Source organism: Hipposideros armiger, unplaced genomic scaffold, assembly GCF_001890085.2.
Source record: "Hipposideros armiger isolate ML-2016 unplaced genomic scaffold, ASM189008v1 scaffold_13, whole genome shotgun sequence".
Taxonomy (NCBI): Eukaryota; Metazoa; Chordata; class Mammalia; order Chiroptera; family Hipposideridae; genus Hipposideros; species Hipposideros armiger.
Window position 1 is genome coordinate 3,619,185 of NW_017731363.1, and position 19,416 is coordinate 3,638,600.

The window sequence follows — 19,416 nt, forward strand, 5'->3', positions numbered from 1 at the left end:
AACCTGCGCGCGCTGTAACGGTCGATGAGACATGTCGAGCCCCGAAAAGCCATTGGCAGTTTTCCCTTATCCTCTTCTCACCATCTGCCCTCCCGAAAAAAAAAAAAAAAAAAAAAAGCCAGTCGCAGCCCCTACACCCAAGACAGAAGTGGGCCCCAACCTGGGTCCCCAGGGTGTGCGTTAAGTTCCATCCCGGGAATTCACCCTCCTTGGCCGTTGCCCTCGACTCTCGGCCACCACCCGCCCTGGCCACGCATCAAAAAGGCAGGCGTTTCTCTAGAAACTCAAGCAAGGTCCATGAGAAGACAAAAACAGCTCGTTAGAGCAACTTGAGCAAAGCCACTCATTCAGGTGTTGTAGCATATACCTTAAAACAGCTCCCGCCCGCCCGCCCCCCCCCAAGGGTTTTCGCCACTCATTCCCCTCCAGCTCCACATTCTGGATTTAGTTGTTCCTCTAAAACCAGGCTTGAGCTAACGGGAACTAGATTAACCCAAAAAGAAAATAATGTGCTTACTTGCTGGAAGTTGCTGGAGAGCACCCTGAAGAGCGGCTATCAGCGACGCCTCCTCGATCACGCTCCTCCGGGTTGGAACTGGTTGGAACCGGTTGGAACCGGTTGGAACTGGTTGGACCTGCTACGTAAGCGGAAGTCTCACCTAGAAAGTGGGAGGGGCATAACACAACCGACGAATCTCTCCGCACAAAAATAGTCTACGAATCTTTCCGCACAAAACTTAGCAAATAAAAACCAGAGAAAATCGTCCTATCCCTCGTTGTGAGGTTGGGTATTAGCAGATTTAAAACTTTTTGTTTGAAATACAATGTGCTGTGTTAGCCAAAAGTAAACCATTGGCAGGCCTTCTCTCTCTCCAATTCTTTCAAAAGCTGGATATAGGCATCCGTAATCGTCTTAACTTAGTGTACAGGGCATGATGTGTTTTTAAAATCATAATTCAGAAATTGGAGCCTAAAACTTTTTTTAAAAAAAACACGGAATATAGCCATTTAATACAATGCGTAATGAAATTATTGTCATATGCAACTTTTGCAATATTATGAAAGATCCAAATTAAAGTGTTTTTATTGTACCTAAACATTGGCGAATGGCACAGTATCAGATTGCTCAGATTGTTCTTGAATTCTTTAAGAATGAATGAATAAATGTTAATGTAAAATTCAAGGAAACTATAAGGTAAAAATAGAAAAACTAGGCCATTAATATACGAATATTAAAGAGATTTGGTCGTATCATGTATATAATATATATCATCACATAGGAGGGCATGTTGAAGTGCTCTAAGATGAAGGTGCAAAAATGTTTTTAAAAGCCAGAAAGCTATCTTTAGCAGAAAGGAATTAAACGGGTTCAAGCTAAGCAAACCCTTAGTATGGGTTACAGCAGAGCTGGGGGAAGGGGACTTAAATTATTAATTACTGGCCACTGTCTTTTTAATCCTGATGCAGTGGAAATATTTTAAATTCATCTCTACATTCGCTATATGAAAGATTTGGGTTTTCATTTATGCCTCTTTTACATGTATGGATCTTTTATGAAGTTGTAAAAATATTGCTCTGATTGTTAAATTGCATCTCATGGATGCCTCATCTTCTTCCTATATTTCTGTTTTTAACATGAAATTACTGAAGCCCTTACTCTAAAAGTGTAATTCGCATTATTTATATTAGAACATCTTAATGACTATATTCACCAAAGCATTTGTAGAAGTATGACTTTTTTGTATTGGATGTTATTGACAATTACAGCTACCCTCTATTGAGCACCTACAGTGTGCTGAGAATCATGCTAACCTCTTTAGATACATAATTTTAAATATTCATAATGTTCTTTCATAAAGTTCATATGAGGTAGGTACCCTTTTCCCATTTTACAGATAAGGAAATTGAATATTGCATAGCAAATACGTGGCAGAATCAGCTTCTGAACATATACTCGAACCTTCCCTTATTACCCTTCCACTTTGTCATCAATTGTATGCTTCCATCAGACTATGTATATTAACATTCAATAATAATTATTTCATTTACTTACATCCTTTATTTCCTTTTTCCCCTTTGACAAAATAAACTTGAGACCGCTTCTTAATGATGTTAGCATAGGTCAGGACATCACTGTTTCTTTTACATCATATGGTAGCACCTTGCACATAGTAGGAATTTGGTAAATATTTGTTGAATGAGTGAATGAATGACTGAATATCTCCTATTATGACGTTCAATTAATTTTGCCTAGACAACCTGAAAATAAGAAGATTATTTGAACTGAAAGAATAAGAACCAATGAGGGTAAAATCTAAGTTTTCATGATTATTTTTCAAGCCTCAGATTTGCTTCTGTTGATCTGCTTCTGTAGGTCTCCTGACTCAGCCCAAAACCTGTGACAACCTTAAAGAAGACCCATCATCCCCACCCAGCCCAAATCCAATGCAAAATACTCCTGTATTTCAAGTGTGTTTGATTACTTCCTTTTGTGCCTTTCTTTACAATTTCATATTATTGTACATCAGAATGAAAAGGTGACTTTCTTTCCTAGATAAGCAAATTGAACCTAGATTCCCATCAGCACACATGTTTATATTGAAACAATATTATTTGCACAGGTAAAGTTAACATTTTAGGATGAGTATCCCTTTAGTTTTCCCACTTCATGCTCTCCTTTCTCCTGAAAACATCGATGCCTAACTAAGCCTGACAAGAGACTAGAGATCCAAGGTATTCCTGGTAAACTTTTCACCTTAATGAAAATATCCATATAGTAGGTATTACACAACTGATAAATTAATTTAAATAGTACCTGAATTTACAAACATCTTCAGATCTTGATTCTAACAAATTGCCCCATTAAGCCAAGAGCACATATCAGTAAGATACTCATAATTTTTTTTTAGTATTGTTATTGTTGGCTACAATAAACCTCTTTTCCTAACTGCAAAATGGTAGCTTCCTTGGAAAAATATCAAGAGGAAAAATATCAAGTCTGTGATATGAAGAGAGAGACGTTAGTCTAACAGAAAACTATGTCTTGTCAAAGATCACGGCTGCATCAGGTGGTCTGAGCTCTTGTCTTGAATCCCAAGTCTATCATCCACTAACTAAATTTCTTTATAATCTTTCCATATCTCATCTTTCTTTCATTTTAATAATAGGGATAATAAAATCTGCCACATTTACTTCACAGATGCAAAAATGCTACTCGAGTCTATCCGAAAACCACATGGTCTTTGCTTAATGGATCCCCACACTTCTTTAAAAATATTTTTTAAAACATTAAAACATTTTAAAAAATAAAATAAAAATATATAAATGAGTCTTTTACCAACAAAATGTCTGAGATCTAAGCTGACTTTGGCCAAGTCAAGTATTTTATATGCTGTGAAAACTGGCATAACCTCAATGAACATTATATACGACACTTGGACATTATTACATTCACTCAGTTCTCTTAACACCAAACATTTATTGAATGCTTGTTGTATGCAGCTTTGCTAGAGGTGGGGATATCAAGATGAATAAGACATTGAACACTCCAGGAATTTACACCCAGTCCAAAGTGAGGTGAGGGGGTAAGATTTTCAAAAGAACTAGGATCATTTATCACACCCTTCATCATATCAAACATTTAATATTGTTTAACTAGATGAATGGAATTGCAGCAGACCGGTCGACATAATCTCCTGTGGACATTTATAAATAAACGTTTATTAATTTTGATTTTGCACTTTTTGTACTGGTTATCCTCCATTTGCACTATCCCCCAAAACCACGCATTTTCACACTTCTTTCCCTTACTCTGTGCCTTGGGGGACTTATCTTCAGTAGTGCATCACTCTGACTCTTTCGTCAGCTGGTTTGGCAATGGTAGGTTACCATCATGAGTGACTGAAGCCAAGTTGGGGAGGAGGTTGGGGATGGAGAGAGGGAAAGAGACAGATAGATATATAGAGAGATTTCTTCCCCACTCCCTTCCTTCCTGCCTAGGACCTCAGCTTGGCAGTGGCAGTGGCTCCACAATGACAGCTCCTGGCAGAGGCTTTCCTTTCAGGGGTTGGTTCTCACTGGGTCTTCAGGGAGCGGGAGGAGCAGGTACAGCTTCCAGTTTCCAGCTTCTAGTTTTTCCTAATCCCTGGGCAACATCAGCATCTCTTGTTAGTTCCCTTAAACCTACCACACCTCTTTCAATAATTCACTCAATTCTCTTCAAAATCACATACGACCGTACCTACTGTTCCTGGTGGGACCATTGTTGAAATGGTTTCCTTTTTGGATTTTGAGCCAACCAATTGAGAGGATAGGATTGGAGTGCAAATATTTCTGTAAGCCCTTTGAGGCCTTATAGACCCGAGGCACCGTGTTTATAGCACCTAAGGGTTTCGCAGCCTATGTGTAAACAGGTCACTATAAGACTGTGAGCTAAGAGTGAATAAAATCAACTTGGAGACATTGTCTTAGAGTGAAGGTTAAAGAAGATAATGTGTGAAAAGCACCTAAATGTTTATTGATAATAAACACTCCACAATTATTAGTTCCCCGGTGTGCCTATTTCTTAAGAGGGTAAAAGAGGTGACTTTTGAACTGAGAGGGGAAGAATGCAGAGTTTGCCAGACATGGAATCTCACCAGGAACAGCACGTGCCCAAAGTAATGAAAAGTCACTGCATGGTCTTTGAACCATGAAAGGTTCATTGCATTGAACAATATAAGAAGGGGTCGATTTAGAGAGGACTTTGAGTGTTGTGTTAAAGTGTGTGAACCTTATTCAGTGGATGATGAGGGAATTACTGAAGCTATTAAGCTAAGAAGTTGTAGAAAGAGTTGGAGATCCCCACAACCCCTTCAGCTGACAACTTACTGGGAATGTGTGAAGGAGAGTTTGGTGGAAATTTCCAAAAGCCAGGAGCTAAAGAGCTTCCTTAAGAAAAGGAGGAAAATATTATTTGAGTGAATTTCATGTTAGCTTGTTTAATTTCATTGTGTCCTATATTCAAAGTTTGCAGGATTTTGCATGAAAGGTTATTTTTATTCATTTACATAAACATGTAAGAGTTCATTTGCTCAACAAGTGAATACCTATTGGTGCCTATAAACAATGTGTTAATTTCATTGATAGCCCTTACCATTAAGATTGCCTGTTTATTTGTCTGCAGACTGTACGCATGTAGCACAGGACCTGGCGTGTGGTAGACTCAGTAAATACTTCCCGCCTGTGCAAAGGGCATCATCACGCAGGCACATTACAGTACCAAATGCTGCCTTTAGACAGGTTTTCTGGACCAGCTCTAGAGGAGCTTGTGGCTGGCTGGTGTGCTTGTTTTCTACTCACTTTAGAGTCCAGTGCACTTTAACTCAGTCCTAGTCCCAGAAAGGGGCACAGCCAACTTTTACCCTGGTCCCCCGACTCCCCATGCTTTCTCTATTTCTTTAATGATAGACACTATTCAGAAACCATGTACGTTGAAAATTGAGGTGCTGCTATAAAACCTATACAGAATGTTTGAATGCCGAGTGCCCAAAGCACTGCTTTTTACTGTTTGCATCCACTTGCTCCTTAGCTCAACATTGCTGTCATTCCAAACATTGGTCTCTAGGCATCTAGAAGGAGGGAGTCAGTCAGCCACTTGGTCCAAATCCTGGAGTCCAGCAGGCTCTCAGTAGCACAGTACTCTCCATGGCCTCTCTTTTCTCCTCCAGTGTTGGGAGCCGGCTGCACCTCAGTATCTGACATGCCTATCACACTGCTATTGGGACAAATCCTGAAGCTCTGGCTGAGAAACAGATGCTGCTTTATGTTTTGAAAAATTTTAAATTCCCCTTTGGATGCCCCCAGTAGGATAAAAGATCTGACACCCCTTCTTATATTGATTGTTTTATTTTCTTTAAATAAGTGAGTTTTGGACATATTATGATAATTCTGTTTTACTGTTAGTTTCTTAAAGATAGATTCTTAGTGATAGACAAGTTATGCACCTTATAATTCTTAAAGATCCTGTTTAGCCAGTAGTGTTTGAAATAGTTGCTAAGTAGTAAACATCCTTTAAGTGCCAAGGCAGGAACTCAGCTCTGGCCATTAGTGGAAGAAATTGATACATAGTTAGGATAAGTTAGTCATTAGTGAAGAACAGATCCGGCTGTACCCTGCAAAAGAAACATCGTGAGGAAGTAAAATTCGGTGAAAAGCAAACTTCTAAAGAAAATGGACCCTGGGAAGGAAGGAACATTGAAACTATGTAGAAAACAATTTCCTAATGGGTAAAGGTTTAAACGTGGAAAAACAACTTTGGGAAAAACAGCTCAATGACGTAAATAGTTACCTGCCCAGTATAAAAAGGACAGGCTGTAAAAATAAAGTGAGACATTAATTCTTGAAAAGCGCTTCTCTGTCTCTGCGTTCTTTCCTCGCCGACTCCGTCTCCACCTAAGGGAACCCCTGGACTTGTGGGAGCCGGTCTCCCGCACTCCAGTGCTGGACATCTCAACCCAGGTGCCTGAGAAAAGAAGATGGAAAGTTGTAGTTTTGTGGGATTCTTTGTGTAAACCCACAGTGTGCAAACGGTTTTTATTATACAGGATTGGCTGGGAAAGGAGAAAAAACATACCAAGCCTAAGTCTGCAAACTTCCAAAAAACAACACAACATGTTAAAGGTTTAGTGTCATGAACAATCAGATCCTTGTCGTCCACACATTTGCTAGCACAGTTTCCACAAATAACAGGCAAGCTCTAAATTTTCATGAAACGTTTTGGCAGTACAGGATTGGCCAGCTTTTTGGCCGTCTCTCTAAGGAAATGACTGCAAAGTGTTTTGGTATGAACAACCTTAAGTATTTTAAATCCTTGGTAAATAGAGTTGCCAAGAGTCCCAAATATGTTTTACCCTTTCTGAATTGGACATTCAGGATTATTTCAGGGGGAGTTTTTCAACAACAAATATTTCAATAAATAATTTATCTTAATTCCTTTTCTTAAATGTTGATGACTTTGGGAAACTTCATAAATGAGAAACAAACTTTGGTAGCCAAATTGCAGAGGTTGAAACAAATAAAAATTTCCTAGAAAGCTTACTATAAAGACAACAGGACTCTATTGAGGCTTCCAGGAAAAATATAGCCCCAGGGCCGGCCGAGTGGCTCAGTTGGTTAAGAGCTCGCTTGGGAGCACCAGCTCTGAACAGCAGGGCTGCGGTTCAGATCCCACATTGAGGGCCAGTGACGCTCGCCCTCTACAGCTAAGATGATGAACAACAGCTCTACCTGGAGCTGGGCTGCTGTGAGTTGCCAGCAATGGCCTAGGCTGCAGCAGGGCTGCAGTGGGCTGCCGTGAACTACATGAGTGGATGGCAGCCAGTGTGAGCTACTGGGAGCCGCTGTGAGCGGCCGACCAATGACCGGCGATCGATTGCCTCACCCGGGAAGAGCACAATGATTATACCAATATGGGCCAGTGAAGCGATGTCCTCCACAACTAGACTGAAGAACAAAAACAGCAATTTGTCTACTTGTCTGTTCCCTTCCCCGATTTCCCAACGCTGTTCCCCTCCCCCCAATTCCCCAATAAAATCTTTAAAAAAAAGAAGAAAGAAAGAAAGAAAAATATAGCCCCACAGGTTTTACTATATGAGAATGCTGATTTCAAAATCAAAGGTTTGAGAAATCAGCATAACCTACTAATCTGAAATTATTCCAGAGTTCTTTCAGCAAGTTATGCTGAGGGATTTGGGTTCTAAATCTGGCTTCCAATATGGTAGCCACTAGCCACATGTAGCTATTGGAATTTAAATTTAAATTTAAATGAAATAAAATTAGAAATTCAGACTCTCAATCACACTAGTCTCATTTCAAGTGCTGTATACCTACATGTGGCTAGTGACTATCATATTAGACAGTGCAGAATATTTCCATCTCAAAGAAAGTTCTATTGAACAGAATTGTTCTAAATTCTTATGACTCAAAGGGTAGACCAGCAGCTTCAGCAGCATCTGAGAGCTTGTTAAAAAGACAATCTCATGCCCCACACCAAACCCACTTAATCAGAATTTTCATTTTAACAAGATGCCCAGGCGATTTGTGTGCATATTAAAGTTTGAGAAGGGGCGAGCCGAGTGGCTCAATTGGTTAAGAGTGCCAGCTCTGAGCAACAGGGTCGCTGGTTCGATTCCCACATGGGCCAGTGAGCTGTGCCTGAACTGAGCTGCCGCTGAGCTGCCAACAGGTGGCAGGATGGTTCAGCTGGTGAGAGCACATGCTCCTAACAAGGTTGCCAGTTTGACTCCCACATGGGATGGTGGGCTATGCCCACCCGCAACTACGATTGAACACAGCACCTTGAGCTGAGTGGCAGCGAGCTGCCGATAGGCAGCCAGATGGTGACTGAACTTGGAGCTGAGCTAGCTGAGCCCTCCAAAATGAAGATTCAAGGATAACAACTTGGCTGTTCCCCTTCCCCAATTTCCCAACACTGTTCCCCTTCCCCAATTTCCCAATAAAATCTTTATAAATAAATAAAGTTTGAGAGGCACTGGTCTAAATCAGCGTTTCTCAGACTGGCTTGATCATAGGAATCACCTAGAGCACTCGTTAATCAATCAGGGCTCATGGCCTTGCTCTAGAGCAGCGGTTCTCAACCTACCTAATGCTGCGACCCCTTAATACAGTTCCTCATGTTGTGGTGACCCCCAACCATAAAATTATTTTCATTGCTACTCTATAACTGTAATTTTGCTACTGTTATGAATCATAATGTAAATATCTTTTTGTTTTCCGATGGTCTTAGGCAACCCCTGTGGAAGGGTCGTTCGACCCCCAAAGGGGTCGTGACCCACATGTTGAGAACCGCTGCTCTAGAGCTACTAAATCTGACTCTTGAGAGCAGGTGCTTGGGAATCTGTATGTTTATAAGCATTCTAGGTGATTCTTATTACTTACTCTGGAGTTGGGCATTGATATTTTTTTAAAACTCCCCAGGATTCTGATGGGCAGCCAAATTTAAGAACCACTGCTATGAAGACTTGATCTCAAAACTGCTTCTGGTCATAAAACTGGGTATTAGATTTTAAACAGAGATAAAATGAAATGGCATTAAAAGTAAATCTAACAGACTATGCAGCTTAGAAACACAGCTAAAGATCTCCTTAGTCTATATTCCATGAGCTGAAACAAGAAGTACCAATGTAAGGTTTTGGCTATTTTGCCAATTTCTATGTTACATAATCAGACAGAATTCTATATGGCATTTTTTGGTTTTGCTACATTTTATTTACTTTTTTATGTTTCAGTTTTCTGTATAAAATTATTAGCTCAATGAGAATGAAAATGAGGTTTTTTAATTTTTTGAACCCTATAACTCCTACCATAAAATAGACACTTGTTGACTCAAACTAATTGATAATGACACCCAGATAACACAATATTTTAACAGCAGCGGCAGCAGATAAGAAACCCCCAGATAAAAGACTGCCCACCTATGAAGAAATAACAATCCTATAGAGATAAGGAATGGGTAACAAAAAGAAAAGTGGCAAAATAAGCTATTAAGAAAAAGATGAAAAGGAAGTGTTCTGAATCAGAAAACAAAAGATAGGTGAATGGTTCCAGATATTGATTTTATTATTATGCTTTATAACTTAACTTTTATAGCTCTAGATGCCTAGAGTAGAAAATAAGAAAGGTTTAAATTAATTAGTTAATTGTCCAACTTAAGAAGTTAAAAAAACAGAAGAAACTCAAGGAAAGTAGAAGGAAATAAAAAATAAAAACCAGTGATAATATCAATGAAATGAAAAACAGAGATAGAATAGAGACTAGCAAAGCTGAAAGTTGGTTCTTGAAAAAAAACACTTAGAAATGATTCACATATTCAATCATTTTCCCCCCAGATAAAACTGTAGATTCAATGAAATTCCAATCAAAGTTCCAGTGGGATTTTTATTCAAGAATCCTGATAAGTTGACTCTAAACTTTATACCAGGGTTTCTCACTCTTGACAGTGTTAACACTGAATAATTTTTTTGTCCTGGGGAGTTGTCCTGTGTGCATAGTAGGATGCCTTGCAGCATCCCTGGCTTCTACCTACTATATGCCAGTAGTAATCTACCCCCCACCCCTCCAAGTTGTGACAATCAAAAATAACTACAGACATTGCCAATGTCCGGGGTGGCGGGAGGTGATAAAATTGTTCCCAGATGAGAACGACACCTTTATAGCTTTAAACGGAAGGGACCAAAAATAGCCAGAATACTTCTGAAGTAGAACAGATATGGTCTCTCATATCTCAGGACTAATTATGAAGCTATAGCAATTAGGACAATTATATGATACTAGAATAGACCAGTGAGCCCAGATATAGTCCTCCTCCCAAATTACAAACTGGGAGAAGATATTTGCAATCCACATAACTAGAATATATAAAGAACTCCTACAAATAAATAAGAAAAGCACAAGCAATCAAGTAGAAAAATGAGCAAAAGAAATTGTTACGGACTGGATGTTCATGTCTCCCCAAAATTCATATGTTGAAACCCTAATCCTCTGTGTATTAGGAGGTGGAGCCTTTGGGAGGTGATTAGGTCATGAGGGTGGAGCCTTCATGAATGAGATCAGTGCCTTTATAAGAGAGGACCCCAGAGAGCTTTCCACTGTGTGAGGACACAGTGAGAAGATGGTCATGTATGAACCAGGAGGCGAGCTCTCACCAGACACCAAATCTGCCAGTGTCTTGATCTTGGACTTCTTAGCCTCCAGACCATGAAAAAATAAATTTCTGTTGTTTATAAGCCACCCCTTCTGTGGTATTCTGTTAGAGCAGCCTGAACGAGCTGAGGCAGGCATGAACAGACATTTCACAGAAAACACATAAAACCAATGAATACGTGAAAAGATGTTAAACACCATTAATGATCAGGGAAATTCAAATCAAGATTACAGTAAGATGCTATTTTACACCTACTAATTGCCAAAAAAATTCAAAGTCTTACAACACCAAGTGTTGAAAAGGATATAGATCAAGAGACTCTTTTACATATTGTTGTTAGGAGTGTCTATTGATATTATTATTTTATTGATAGAAAATAGTTTGACTCTATATCATGAAATTGAACAGTCACCATCTTTATGATCCAGTAATTCTACTCCTAAATTTATCATAAGGGAACTCTTACACTTGTATGCTAGGAGACATGTACATATATGGTCATAGTAGCACTGTTCACAACAGCAAAAATCTGAGAAAAAAAACAAATACCCATCTACAGAGAGTGGATTGATCAACTGTAGTATATTCATGAAATAGAATATTATACCCAGTCAAAATCACTAAACTACAGCAACACATACCAACAAGGATGATCTCAGCAATATAATATTAAGTGAAAAGAGTCAGTCTGCAAATATTCCATACAACTACTTATCCTTTTTTAAAGTTAAAAACAACTAAAATTAAAAATGGACTTAGGTCTCAATATAGATGAGATCAAAGAAAGCACGAGAATGACTAACACAGGATTCAGATGGTCATCTCAGCTCGGGAGAAGCAGAGTGATGAAAATGGCTGAAGACCACCTTATACATCTATCCATATATATAATTTTATATAAGTTTTATATAATTTCCATATATAAATTATATACATATAATTTATACTATGTATATCAAACTTCTACATATATAATCTCCTTTATACAAATAGTTACAGCTACCCAGGGGACACCCCCCCAACAACTCCCCTTCTCTCCCAACTTTGCCAGGGTGGGGTTTCCATCCCTTCAACCCAGCTTACCCTGCTCCAGCCTGGCATCTCTCTCACACTTTCCTGGTCTTGGCTTCTCGTCTCATTTCACCGTCTGTGCAGGTCTTCGGGGCCAGAACTATGCTCTCTGAATCCACAGTTCCTTTGTCCCCAACAACCACACTCCCATTCCCTATTTCTTTACTCCAGAGAGCCAGGCCTATTCCTTTCCTTATGCAAATATTTACCACCAGCCACTTTCATTATATGTGATGCCCTGGATTAGGTACAATGGGAGATGCAGTAAGGTGAACCAGAGACCAGTGGAGGAGGTGACATACATACAGCAGAAATAATTATAAGGGAGAAAGAAATGTGTGGGGACTTGCCCACATCTATAAAATTAACACTGATCCAGGTTCCAGGATGAATCTGACCTAAGGCAGGATGCATTTAACAGACTCCGGTCCCTGGAAGCCTGGACATAAGCACCCAGCTGCCCTTATCATTTGGTTCTGGGCCTTAATTCTTACATTCAGGATTCTGACTTTGTCACTGTACCCGAGTTATTGTTCTGGAAACTCCTTAACACCTCAGTCCCCTACTGAGGGACTCCAGGTTTTATCATTGGATTATACCTTGGCCTCTGCCCCTCATTTTTGTTCTAGTAACTTTCATAGATGGCAATGATGATTTTGGCCTGGTGTTCTTGTATGAACTGGGGAACTGCCTCTGAAGTGCAGTTACTGAGTGGTGCCTTATTCCTTCTTCTCAATGACACTCTCTGATGCCACATACCTACACTTTTAAACTTCACCTTCCTGGAATTACTGTGACTTATTGAGGATGCCAGGTACTTCCTGGGTCCCCTATCCCATTTCTGTCTATGACTCAATGGTAATTTGTTCCTAGACCCTCAAGCCCCTTCATATGTCCACCTTCACTGTCTTTCCAGCTCCCCTAAGCTGTTGTCCCACAGCTAAGAAGGAACCAGTTCCAGGTCCCGCCTCCCAGCCAGCCAGGTATAACTGACCCTGTCCCCCCAAATATCGGGATATGACTATAGATGCTGGAACAGGTATAGGTCAAGTGTTTACAAAGTTAAGCAAAGGAATGTGGGAGACCGACTCCCACAAGTCCAGGGGTTCCCTTAGGTGGAGACGGAGTCAGCGAGGAAAGAACGCGGAGACAGAGAAGCGCTTTTCAAGAATTAATATCTCACTTTATTTTTACAGCCTGTCCTTTTTATACTGGGCAGGTGACTATTTACGTCATTGAGCTGTTTTTCCCAAAGTTGTTTTTCCACGTTTAAACCTTTCCCATTAGGAAATTGTTTTCTACATAGTTTCAATGTTCCTTCCTTCCCAGGGTCCATTTTCTTTAGAAGTTTGCTTTTCACCGAATTTTACTTCCTTACGATGTTTCTTTTGCAGGGTACAGCCGGATCTGTTCTTCACTAATGACTAACTTATCCTAACTATGTATCAATTTCTTCCACTAATGGCCAGAGCTGAGTTCCTGCCTTGGCACTTAAAGGATGTTTACTACTTAGCAACTATTTCAAACACTACTGGCTAAACAGGATCTTTAAGAATTATAAGGTGCATAACTTGTCTATCACTAAGAATCTATCATTAAGAAACTAACAGTAAAACAGAATTATAATATGTCCAAAACTCACTTATTTAAAGAAAATAAAACAATCAATATAAGAAGGGGTGTCAGATCTTTTATCCTACTGGGGGCATCCAAAGGGGAATTTAAAATTTTTCAAAACATAAAGCAGCATCTGTTTCTCAGCCAGAGCTTCAGGATTTGTCCCCATAGCAGTGTGATAGGCATGTCAGATACTGAGGTGCAGCCGGCTCCCAACAAAGGAAGAGAGGAGTTTCTTTCTAGACAAATGCATGCATTGGGGAAGACCTCATGGAGAAGCTCCAAAAGGCTTTTTCGGGCAAAAGCACAAAGGTGAAGAAATTTGAGAGACACAGCATAGGAAACAGCAAGTCATTCAATTTGGCTGGAGCAAAGAGCATAAAGCAAAGTGATTTGGTAAAAGCAGGCTGATTCCATTTCATGGAGGGCCTTGAAAGTCAGACAAAGGAGTTTGGATGTTATTCACTAGAAAATAGGGAGCCACTGTAGGTTTCTGAGGAAAATGATATGATTAGAGCTGCACTTCTCCAGGTTTAAAGTCATGTATCTAGAGCATATGTGGAGTTTATATACTAGAGACCTACAATGAGTACCTGATTTAAGGCAGTCACAATGGTAAGGGAAAGGGAGGGACAATTACAAGATTGTTGTAGAGGAGCTAGAATTAAAAGATAGGATGCCATAATTGATACTTCCCTCTTCTTTGGCTTCAGTATTCAACGATGACTGATGAATACTGATGACATAGTACTGATGACAGTACTATGACAAGATAGTACTGTGTATTTGACAGAAATAAAGAATGCAGGTAATTGGGGTTCTGGTCACCAATTTCAACGTGTGTGGGGAGGTTCCCCCCACACCAACAAGCAATGCTCTGACTGACACCAGCTGGGTGTCCTACAATTTAACTCAATTCTGACATTATCTACCCAAAGATAGCATCAATTCCGCAGGTTAAGAGTTCGTTCAGAATGCCAATTCCAAGTCCAGGTTGTTACCTGTACTTCTGATAGAGTGGCTATAGATTAGAGGTTCCCAGGACTCCCCACCTCAGGTTCAATTAATTTGGTAGGGCAGCTCACAGAACTCAGAGAAACATTTTACTCACTAGATTACTTGTTCATTATAAAAGGATATAACTCAGGAACAGTCAGACAGAAGAGCTGCATAGGGCAAGATCTGGGGAAAGGGCACGGAGCTTCCATGCTCCCTCCAGGCACACCACTCTCCTTAAATCCCCACGTGTTCACCACCCAGAAGCTCTCTGAACCCTGTCCTCTCAGGTGTTTATGGAGGCTTCATTACATAGGCACGGTTGATTAAATCATTGGCTATTGGTGATTGATTCAACATCCAGCCTCTCTCCCCTCCCTGGAGGTTTTGGGGTGCTAATGAAAGTTCCAACTCTCTAAGCACAGGGTTGGTTCCCCTGGCAACCAGCCCCGATCCTTTAGTGCTTTCCAAAAGTCACCATTAACATAACAAAAGACACCTTTATGACTGTTATCATAGGATATTTCAAGGGTTTTAGGAGCTCTGTGCCAGGAATGGGTGGAAGCCAAACATACGAGATTCCAGTATCACAACAGGAGAAGGAGGTGGTGGAAGAAAACAGAGCCAGCTTGCAATTGATCATGTTAAACTGTAATCTTAGAGAAAGATACAGATGGAGATATAAATTTGAAAGCCATGGATTTGGGGGAGATTTATAAGCCAGGTGTATAGAGAAAGAGGGAGGAGGATCAAAATCAGAATCAGGGTCCAGTGAGGAAACAGGAACCCCACCAGTGATGTGAACATGGAAAATTGAATATAGAGAATTGTTAACTGAGCGAAGGGTGGTTAACTACTGAAATGTAGATAACTCAAAGGTGTAGCAGAAATAACTACTGCGAAAAGAGGCTGCCACTTCAGAACTGTGGGAAAAGTGAACAAAGCAAGAGCTTAGAAAATTCGAGGAGGCCTTCCACCCCCACCTCAGGAGAGCTGAGAGTCAAACCTCTGAAGAGATGGCGTGACTACTGCAGGAACACCTCAGCCATCCCCAGAGTAAGGAGGGAACTGAAGGCGGCAGGGCAGAACTGCATGAGCAGCGCATCGCACGGGAAAAGCCACGGGGACCCAGTTGCCCACTGAACCAATCAAGCCAAACGCAGCAGTGGGAAGAAACAAGCAAACAGAGAGCAGAAAAGTCCTCTGTCGCCCCCTATGGGCAAAGCCTAACATCCACTCAGTTGCCAAAGGAGAAAATGTGGTTTGCAGAGACCCACTCCAGCATTACAAAGTAGGGAAAAGAAGGGTGGGTTTAAAGCCAAAAGCCAATAAAATAATAACTGAGGCGTTGGTATTCACCTAACCTTAGAAAATGGGAAAAGGGGAAGCTAGACAAGAAACAGGATACGCTGGGAATTACAAGTAAGAAGTGTTGGCCACCTATCAAAGCCTGAAAAAACTCCACTATATTCAGGTAACCAGGAGGTTATCAGAGAAATCTGGGGTTTTTCTTTTTAGTTTTTGTAGGCAAAACTGAATCTGTTCTTCCAGCAGTCACAATGGTAGTTATCCTTGGGATACTGACTGGGGACATGAGAGGGACTTCTGAGGTGCTGAAAACAGCCTATATATTAATCCGGGTCATGGTAACACAGGTGTACACATAGGTAAAAATGAATCAAGCTGTGCACTTAAGATATGTGCACTTTACGGTATGTACGAGATATGTTATATCTCAAATTTTAAGGTTTTTTAAAATAATACTTGTTTCTAAATTTAGAAGATAATTTTTTTACCTCCCCTGAGTAAATTTGGAAAACAAAGAAAAGAGGACTTCTAGATTCTGCTGTCATAAGCTATACTATTTGGAGCAATTCTTATGAAATCTTTATGAAACCAACAATAAATGCTAGATAAAATATTGCTTTTAAAATTTCATAAAAGCATCAAAAGCTGATAAGATTGTAAGAATCGGGTGAAAATATAAGAGAAATCAAGAAGTCATGGAGGTAAGCTGGGTGCTTTTTGCTGCTTTTACCCTAAAAGCATTCTGCCAATCAATAGCCCAAGTTGCAAAATCAGGCTTCTGTTTTGAAAGCCAAAGGCGAGGAGTCCAATAGGAGATCTTAGCCACACTAAACGGGGACAAGAGTGAACCGGAAGTAAACCTGCCACTGCTTTTACCTCCAGGAGCCTGCAGGAATGCTTGCCTTGACTCAGAAAGAACAGGGGAGAAAAGAATCGAAAGCTTGATAAAGAAGTTTCATCCACATGAAGGGAATTGCAGCCCAAACTCACATCACTGGGCTGTCCGCAAAGACCTCAAGTCATGAATATAGCAGTGGCATCAGATACTAGACTCCTAGCCCCCTTAAACCCCAGGCAAAGTAAAAGTAAATCCTCACTGGAGGAAGTCACCTTCATCTTCACCAGGGAATCTTCACCAATAAAAGGTCAGGGGCCCAACCAAGTGTCAAAGGTAACCAAGCACACAAGGAAATAAGGCACCATGAATAAAAACAGCAGAAACAGACTTCAGATGTTGTGGTCATCTGGTGTAATATACGAGCATATATATAATAATTATGCTCACTTTCTTTAAATAAATAACAGATAAATATGAAATTATCTCCAGAAAAAAAAGGAAACTATTTTTTAAACGGCATAGCAGATAGTAAAAACAGCCTCTAGAAATAGAAAATATAATAACTGAAATTAAAAACTCAAATTAGACAGTCATTGGATACAGTAAAAGAAGACTTATTGGATAGAACACGAGTTGGCAAACTACGGCCTATAGGCAAAATCTGGCCCCCTGCCTGATTTTGTAAATAACGTTTTATTGTAACACAGCCATGCTCATTCCTTTACTTATAGCCTATGACTGCTTTTGTACTGAAATGATAGAGTTAAGAAGTTGTGACAGATACTGCATGGCCTATAAACCCTAAAATATTTACTATCTGACCCTTTCCAGAAAGTTTGCCAACTCCTGGGCTAGAAAAAACATCAGAAGAATTTATCCGGAATTTAGCACAGAGAGACAAAAAGATGGAAAATACAGAAGAAAGTTTAAGAAAGGTAGAGGACAGAGTAAGATCCAACATACATTTAAATATAGCTCTAGAAGGAGAAGTGAGAAAATGAGGTAAAGGTATTATTTAAGAAGATATTGTCTGAGGGCCAATATCCTTGAGTGGCGCGATGGTTAAGAACTGGCTTGGGATGCCAGAGGGCCCCAGTTCAGATCCCACATATGAGGGCCAGTGACACTGCACTCCACAGCTAAGATGCTGAACAACAGCTCAACCTGGAGCTGGGCTGCCGTGAGTCGCCGGCGATGGCGTAGGCTGCAGCCCCTATGGCAGTGGGTTGCCATGGGCTACCGTGTGTAGCCAGCAGCCAGCGTGAGCAGCCAGCAGCCACCGTGAGCGGCCGTCCAGAAGCCAGTGACTGATCTGCCTCTCCCGGGAAGAGTGCAATGATGGTGCCAGCAACTTGGGCCAGTGAAGCAACGTCCTCCACAACTAGACTGAAGAACAAACGACAGCAACTTGTCTGTTCCCATTCCCCCAATTTCCCAATAAAAATCTTTAAAAAAAATAAATAAAAAAAAGAAGATATTGGCTGAAAATCTTCCAGACCTGGTGAAAGATAACAACCCACAGATTCTAAAAGCTCAGCGACTAATAAGCAATATAAATAAAAAGAAATTCAAAGCAGTCACCTCATAGCATAACTCAAAAACAAAACAAAGCAAAACAAAAAGGAAACAGAGGAAATCTGAAAACAGCCGAAGAAAAGAAGAGAGATCATTTCAAAGGAATAATGGCTAGACTGACTTTTCAACAAAGAAATAAACAAAACCTGGGAGGCAGAGATTCTCAATGTGCTAAAATAAAATAACTGCCAACCTAAAATTCTATATGCACTGAAAATCTTCTTCAAGGTCAAAAACAAACAAAAACTGAGAGAATGAGACCTGCACTAAAGTAAATACTAAAGTAAGTTCTTCAGACAGAAGGAAAGTGATCCCAGAGGGAAGACCAGAGATGCAAAAAGGATTGAAGGCTAACAAGGGGTAAATAGATGGGTAAATCTAAATAAATATTGACTGCATGAAACAATATAATAATGCCTTGTGGTAGATCTATACCCATCTCAGTCATCTTGGGGTGTCCTAATGAAATACCATAGACTGGGTGGCTTAAACTACAGAAATTTATTTCTCACAGTTCTGGAGACTGGAAGTCCAAGATCAGGGCGCCAGCTTAGCTGGGTTCTGGCGAGGGCTCTCCTCCTGTATTGCTGACTGCTGCCTTCTTGCTGTATACTCACATGGTGGAGAAAGGAATCTCTAGTGTCTCTTCCTCCTCTTAAAAGGGTACTAATTGCATATCATGGAGACTCCAACCTTATGACCTCATCTAAACCTAATTACCTCCCAAAGGTCCTGTCTCCTAATGCCATCGCATTGGAGGTTAGGGCTTAGATGTGTTTTGGAAGGACACAAAACATTCAATATATATATATATGTATATATATATATACATATATATATATATATATATATGGAGAGAGAGAATAAAAATATATAAAACAATGACATATAAGCAGGGTGACCATATTATTTTACATATAATCCTGGACAGTTTGAGAGTGAATGGGGGAGATATTAACAGTTACACAGGGACAACAGGCATAAACCAGGACTTTGCTAGGCAAACTGGAGTATGTAATCATCCTGAATATAAACTGGGAAGTGGGTAAGTAGAGTTAAAGTGTCCTAAGGTTTATGCACTTCCAAGAAAAAGGAAAAAGTGTGACATTTTTGTTTGTGTTGTAAATGGTACATTTACTTAAATTTCATTTTTCTAGTTTTGTTTTTAAATATAAACATATTAAACAGTCATTAACCTTGGGCCTGTCGAATGGCGCGATGGTTAAGAACTGGCTTGGGACACCAGAGGGCCCCGGTTCGGATCCCACATATGAGGGCCAGTGACACTGCCCTCTACAGCTAAGATGCT

General features: G+C 40.2%; 1 protein-coding gene across 1 annotated transcript in view; it reads right to left on the bottom strand.

Annotated features, from left to right (window-relative positions):
• The window catches only part of SCML2 (Scm polycomb group protein like 2), an 84,909-nt gene extending 84,361 nt beyond the window's left edge, over nt 1-548 (bottom strand). The window contains exon 1 of the mRNA XM_019665923.1: nt 518-548. The gene's annotated coding sequence lies outside the window, so the exon portion shown is untranslated. The remainder of the gene's footprint in view (nt 1-517) is intronic.
• Between the last annotated feature and the right edge of the window lie 18,868 nt (nt 549-19,416).